The sequence below is a fragment of the Lipotes vexillifer genome, unplaced genomic scaffold (genome assembly GCF_000442215.2).
Source record: "Lipotes vexillifer unplaced genomic scaffold, Lipotes_vexillifer_v1.1 scaffold1529, whole genome shotgun sequence".
Lineage (NCBI taxonomy): Eukaryota > Metazoa > Chordata > Mammalia > Artiodactyla > Lipotidae > Lipotes > Lipotes vexillifer.
Window position 1 is genome coordinate 651299 of NW_006784325.1, and position 7794 is coordinate 659092.

Here is a 7794-nt window from a genome sequence, read left to right on the forward strand (position 1 = left end):
AATCTGAGAAGGAACCATTAAGTAAGTGAGTTATTGATAGATGATCCAGCTTTGTTTCCTTCAAAAAAATAAATGAGAGTGCTACCTCAAAAAGGCAAATAAATGAGAGTTGCGGCTGAGGGGAATTAAAAATGGGTATAGTTATTGTAACAAACAATGGAAAATGATATTCCAGTGAATTAAGATGCCATTTTTTACTTGATTGTCCCTCTCTCCTGGGACACTTTGTAGTGTTTAGTGTGTTTTATGTGTCTAATATAAACCACAATTTGGCTAGCAGCAGGGAAAATCTTATCATGTGAGACAGAGAAGGAAGAATACATTTACTACTATTAGTATCCAGTTTAAATATATTTGCATGTGGGTAACAGTTGAAAACGTATCTATGGATAAATGAACAGAATTGACTGGTTAGATAAGGGAATTATGAGTGAGTTTTATAGTCTATTAGGTGTCACTGTAATAATTATTTGAAGACGCTTCTAAATATTAAAAAAGGATATCCAGTTTCTCCTATTCTACCATCAAGGAAGCTTGAGAACCTCCTGCTAGCAAACTTTCCCATTAATTCTAAGTTGTTTGGGGTCATAGAGTTGCGCTCCTTGGGACAGGCTGCTAAAGACTCTTGGGAGGTTAAACGCAATGATCCTCTGGCTGTTGGGACCTAAAGGAGCATTGGGTACTTGAACATGCCAGGGAGAGGCTCCATTTGAGTGGGAGCAGGTACCCGGGCAATACTTGGAGCAAGTATGCTCCTAAAATAGACACAGCACTGCTTGTATCTTTATGAAGAAAACAGTGGTTAAGAGTATACGTCTGAGCTGGGCTCCCCAAGTTGAACTCCCACCTCTGTCCTTCCCTTGCTGGGTGAACTTGGGCATGCTGCCTAGCTGCTCTGTGCCTAACTTACAGATGTCCTCCTCTGCAAATTAGGGATAACATTACTTACCTCATGGGATCGTGGTGAGGAGAAAACAAGTAAACATATAAAGAGCTTAGAACATGCCTCATGTGTATGAAGTGCTTTATTACATTAGGTGTGATTGTTTACATTATTGCCACACCCTAGTGTCTGTCATTCACTTTAAACTGCTTGATTGCCAGTAAGAACTGATGGAGTTCTCACTTCCCTTCCAGTCACACATGTCTTCCCTTTTACCTGCATCAGAACTTACCAACCAAGGAAATCACTGACCCATAGTGGGTATATGGATGCATTTCTGAGGATCAGTAAACAGCTTTTAATATTGCATGCAAAAGCATTCTCTTTGTACGGAGGTTTTCCCTTTAAGAGAGAGGAACCTAATCTTCAGATTCTCTGGTAAGTCCATGACCCAAAAAATATTTAGAAAGAGAATCTGTTTTAGTCCTCTGTTTCATTCTGTAAATGGATCTTGTGTGTGTAGGGACTGACCATTATTTGCCACTTTCCAGCAAACAATGTGTATATGTTAGATGCTCACTGATTGTTGAATGATATAAAGATTGTTGAGAATAACAGGACGACGACCTTGCTGTCTCTCCCAGGACTAATCTAGAAATGCTTGTTAGACTCGAGAGACCTGAGAACTGCAGGAGCAAGAGGCCACAGCTCACTCTTCTGGCACAGTTGGGATGAAGGCCTCACGTTTTGAGAACCTCCTGGCGCCTCAGTTATGGCTGAGTAACTCCTCAGTGATTACACACCATTCACGTATGTAACGTACTCCTACCAGAAGTGGTTTTCATTACAAGCAGTGGTTCTCTCTGGGCGTAAAAGACGAGCCCCGTAGCTGGGCCTCTTAGAATTTCCGATAACGTATGGCTCAGTTTTCCTGAACTGTGTAGTGGAGATACTGCTAGTACCTATGTCTGAGGATAGTTGTGTGGATTAAGTGAGATACTGTGTAAAGTACTTGAAACAGTGCCTGGCACATAGGAAGTACTGTATGTCTTAGCTATTAATAATAATAATATTACTATTATTAACACCCTAAGGAATGTATGTCTGTGGATGATCACTGAAACAGTACTTATAATACTGCAAAATTTGTAATATTAAAAATGTATAATAGAAAAATTTTTATTTATAGACATTAAGGTTACACAGCAGAAAGCTTGGTAACATGAAAAATGTCCTTGTGATGTACAAAAAATGCATGATAAATAATTGTCAATACCGAGTAAGCTCAGATATGTAAAAATAAATGAATTTCAAAAAACGGAAATGAATCTTGCTCAAAACTCTAAGGAGATTTGTCAAAAGATTAATAGCAATTAACCTACATATTGGGAGAATTGGTGTTTGCTTTTCTTTTCTTTTCTTTTCTTTCTTTTTGTACTTTTCAAAGTCTCTTCAGAGAATATATATTACTTTTAGGATCAGGAAAACAATCTTTTCGGTGATGGAATATTTTCTCTTCAAAAGTTCTTGTCTGCAAATAAGCTACTGGAACTTTAATAAGGGAATTTGGCAAGGTTGCAGGATACAAGATCAATATACAAAAATTGATATGTACAAGCAGTGAACAGTTTGTAAATGAAATCAGAAATACAATCTCACAATGATACAAAAATATGAAATACTTAGATATGTTTAATGAATTGAACAAGATCTGTACAGTGAAGGTATAAAACATTGCTGAAAGAAATTCAAGAACACATAATAGAGAGCATGTAATAAATATTATAAGTGAAGAAATACACCATGGTCAAGGATGGACAAACTCAATATAGTAGGAGCGCAATTCTCCACAAACTAATCTTTAAGTTCAGGGGCATTTGTGTGGACACTGACAAGCTAATCAGGAAGTTATATGGAAATGCAAATGATCTAGAATAACCGAAGAAATTTTTTAAAAGGATAAGGTTGTAGGGCCTACAATATCTAATTTCAAAGTTTACTATAGAACTATACTAATAAAATGCTGGCATGAGGGTGGATATAGATCAATAAAACAGGATAGAGAGTTCAGAAACTGACCTACACATATACTGTCAATTAAATTTTGACATGAGAGCCAAAATAACTCAATGTGGAAAAGACATTCTTGTAAATGAAGGGTGGTGTGACAACTGGATATTTGTATGGAAAAAACCCTCCCCTTATCTCACATCACATCCAGAAATAACTCAAAATGCATTGCAAACCTAAATGCAAAAGCTAGAATTTTTCAATATCTGGAAGAAAACATAGGAGAAAATGTTTATGTGTATAAGAAAAGATAGAACAAAACGCATGAATCATAAAAGAAAAATGATAAATTGGACTTCATAAAAATTTTAAAACTTCTGCTCTTTTTAAAAGAACATAAAAAGGTAGTCCATAGACTGATATATTAACAATATGTATATCTGACAAGGGCTTGTATCCAGAATACAAAGGGTGCTCATAACTAACTCATAAATTATACAGTAAGAAGGTGAACAAAAAAATGTGCAAAGTGATTTGCCAGATGCTTCACAAAAGAATGTGTATAGATGGCCAGTAAACCCTTGTAAAAATGCTCGACAGCATCAGTCATTAGGGAAATGCAAGTCAAAACCAGGAGGATATAGGACTTCACATCTAGTAGCATGACTAAGATAAAAAAGATAAGGCTAGTTATTGAGGATTGGAGAGATTGGAACCCTCACACGTTGCTGGTGGGATTATAGAATAGTACAGCCACTTTGGAGAACAGTTTGGCATGTCTTCAAAAGGCTAAACATACAGTTACCACATGAGCCATCAATTCCATTCCTAGGTAGATAACCAAAAGAAGTGAAAATATGTCCATGCAAAGATGTGTGCCTGAATGTTAAGCATTGTGATCACGTAAAACCAGAACAAACAAATACAGTAAACTCAACAGATGTCATATATAATAATTCACAGCATGTGAGTAGATAAAACACATTGTAGTCTAGCCTTGCAAGGCTAAATGGTTAAATCTTAAAAGCATTCTAAGAATTCAGACACAAAGGAGTACATACTATATGACTCCCATGTATAAAGTTCTGGAAAGTGTAATAGATAAAGGAGAGAGGTCGGGGGTCACCTGTGGCCCGGGTGGGAGAGCAATTGACTGCAAACAGGATCATAAGGGGACCACTGGGAGTGACCTGTGTCTTGGTTGTGGTAGTGGTTCCATGACTGTCTTCATTTGTTAAACTCATTGAACTGGACACTTTAGCTGGATCCAGGTTGTTGTGTGTAACCTTTAACCTCAATAAAGTTGTTTTTTAAAAATCGGAAAACCAAGGATTTCTGGGAAACAAGAAAATCTGCAGCTCGAAGCGAACGCTAATAACGAACGTATGGTGGTTTTTATTTTTGTAACGCATCTTCATCATAGACAGCTTGATATGAGATAGCCAATCTGCAAAGCCCCTTAATGCATTAGGTTTTTTCTGTCTATAGCCCTATGAGGAGCATAATATTATTCCCCTACAGTTAAGGGCACTAGAGTTTGGAAATTTTAAGTAATTTGCCCCAAATCATGTAGCTAGTAAATGGTAGAGCTTCATTTGAAAAACAGCCAGCAGGGACTTCCCTGGTGGCGCAGTGGCTAAGAATCCACCTGCCAATGCAGGGAACACGGGTTCGAGCCCTGGTCCGGGAAGATCCCACATGCCGGGGAGCAACTAAGCCCGTGCGCCACAACTACTGAGCCTGCGCTCTAGAGCCCATGGGCCACAACTACTGAGCCTGTGCTCTAGAGCCCGCATGCCACAACTACTGAGCCCGTGTGCCACAACTACTGAAGCCCACGTGCCTAGAGCCCGTGCTCTGCAACAAGAGAAGCCACTGCAATGAGAAGCCCGCGCACTGCAACAAAGAGTAGACCCCGCTCACCACAACTGGTGAAAGCCCGCGTGCAGCAACAAAGACCCAATGCAGCCAAACAACAAAAAAAAAAGAAAGAAAAACAACCGGAAGATCTTAAAATATCTTATCCTGGATTGTTGTGTGGGCCCAATGTCATCACACGAGTCCTTAAAGGTGGAAGAGGGAGACAGAAAAGGAGACCAGAGCGACGCAGCGCGAGGAGGACTCAGGCCTCTGTTGCTGGTTCTGAAGGTGGAAGACGGGGGCCTGAGCCAAGAAATGCCCGTGGCCTCTAAAGTCTGGAAAAGGCAAGGAGAGGGTTTTCCCCAGCAGCCTCCAGAAGGGCATGCAGCCCTGCCAATGCCTTGCTTTAGCCCAGGAAGACCTGTGTCGGACCTTCGACCTTCAGAACTGTAAGATAATAAATGTGTGTGGTTTTAAGCCACCAAGTTTGTTTTGTTACAGCAGCACAAAAAACTAACACAACGTGAGAACTTAGCAGATAACAGGGATTGGTTAACAAATCAGTGGGCAAAGGATGCTAACTCTACATTTCAACCTAAGACCTGTAGAGCCTTCCTTTCCACGTTTAATATTTAATCTATTTTTTAAAAATAAATTTATTTATTTTAATTTTGGCCGCATTGGGTCTTTGTTGGTGTACGCGGGCTCTGTCTAGCTGCGGGGAGCTGGGGCTATTCTTTGTTGCGGTGCGCAGACTTCTCATTGCAGTGGCTTCTCTTGTTGCGGAGCATGGGCTCTAAGTGCTCAGGCTTCAGTAGTTGTGGCACATGGGCTCAGTAGTTGTGGTGCACGGGCTTAGTTGCTCCACCGTGTGTGGGATCTTCCCAGACCAGGGCTCGAACCCATGTGCCCTGCATTGGCAGGAGGATTCTTAACCACTGTGCCACCAGGGAAGTCCCATATTTAATCTATTTAGAATTTATTTTAAATATATTGTGAGACAGCAGTTTTTTTTCTATTCTTGTATAGCTATCTCATTGTTCCTGCATAAATAAATAAATAAATTTTTATTTATTTATTTATTTATTTTTGGCTTGCACAATTTATTGAAAAGTTTGTCTCTTCCACAATATCTTCCTCCAATATTTTATTATGAAAATTTTCAAACATACAGAAAAGTTGAAAGAGTTTTACAGCAAGTACTGATATTCCAAACTCAAGATGTTGCCTACTGTGTTGAACTTGCTCTGATGGTGCAAAAGCCATAGGGGTACCACTATGGGCACTCCCCATGCATCCAGGAAGTGGCACCAAAGACATTTATTACTCGTCATTATGTTCTTCATCATCACGTTCACAGTTAAAAAAAGAAGAGAAAAGGACCAATTTTGCTTCTGGATGTCCTTGATGGAGCAGTGAAAACTAATTTTATTAAATCTTAACTCTTGAGTCCATATCTTTTTAGTATCTATGCAACAAGTATTCTGTGCTGCATCCTGAAGTTCCATATCTGTCTCCAGAAAATGCACTTCTGTGATTATGTGAGTTGGGAGCTGAACTTCGCATGAAAGTAGCACTGAAAGGTGAGGCAGACATGGGTGAGGCAGACACATTCTCAACTGCCAACCAAGTAAGCTGTCACACAGGGGGAACGAGTGCCAGCCAGCATTGTCTGCCAATACAAAGCTAGAGTTTTCAAGTGCAAACAATTCTGGAAATCTTGTATCTGCCACTGTGAACTTCACAGATTCCTAGTACTTAAGATCAATAATGATATTGATGAATACGAGCTTTCATGTTGTATAAGGAGAGGTGTCAGTGTTTGGAAGATCTGCATTAGTCAGTGAACCAATATTTTCCAAATGACCAATGCATGTTGTTACAAACTCATGCCTGATAAAACTATGCATTCAAAGTGCAAGACAGACCAATGGGTTTTAATATAATAGAGTAGAAAAAGCTCACCTCTCTGGTTTCAGATCGTACACTGAAACTGACCTATTCCTTGTTCAGCTTTTACTACAAAGAATATGCAGTTATCTAAGTATATTAAAATACCCTGTCCTTTTCCAACTATTGATACATACCTATGTGAGGCCAGATTTTTTTATATATTGATACTTACACATAAGAAACACATGCAACAGAGTGAATGCAGAAGCACATATGAGACTCCAGCTGTTTTATATTAAGCCAGACATTTAAAGGATTCCCCCACCCCCATCCCCAAAGGAAGACAATGCCACTCCTAATTTTCCTGGAAAATAAATGTCACTTATACAACGGAACGAATCTTTGCGTTATTAAAGTATAAATTAGGACTTTTACCATTTGGAAAAGCAGGAACCTTAGAACACTTTTAACTGAATTTATACGCCTCCAGCCTTTGCGCTATTGTTGTCAATTATTTTAATCCTCTGTATCACTGAAAGTCTGCGCGCCCACGCCCAGACGTGGGGCGGGAAGGGCCTGCGCTTCGCGGCCGCAGCGCCCCCTCCCGGCGGCCCTCGGCTGGAGCCGCCCCGCGCAGGAGGAACGCCCGCAGAGGCTTCCGGGAGTTGTAGTTCGTCCTGCTCTCGGGTTGCCCTGACGCATTTCCTGTGCGTCCCTAGCGGCCGCCGTCGGCTCGGCACCAGCCGGGAGAGTCGTGGTGGGTGGTTTGCGTCCCTTGCCCGTCGTGGGGACCTGAGCTGGAGCGTGCCGACCTCGTCTGCCCGAGGGTCGTCGCCGAAGCACCCGGAGCGGGCTCCGCACAGTCGAGAACGAGGACCGAGCGGCTCTGGCTGCAGATCCGGGAGGTCGGCTGCGGAGCCGGTCTCCCCCGCATCTCCCGCTGCCGGTTCAGGGCTTGGGGGAGCCGCGCGCGCCGAGTCCCTCCCGTGTCAGGGCGGCGGGACCGTGCAGACTAGTCTGGCCTCCCCCGCGCCTTCCCTGAGCCGATCGCGTGTGTGTAGGTGGGGGCGGAGCTGGGGAACCCCGCCGCTGCGTGAGGGAAGGAGACCCGGCCGTGGGAAGGGAGGGGCGGGTCCTCGGGGGGGGGG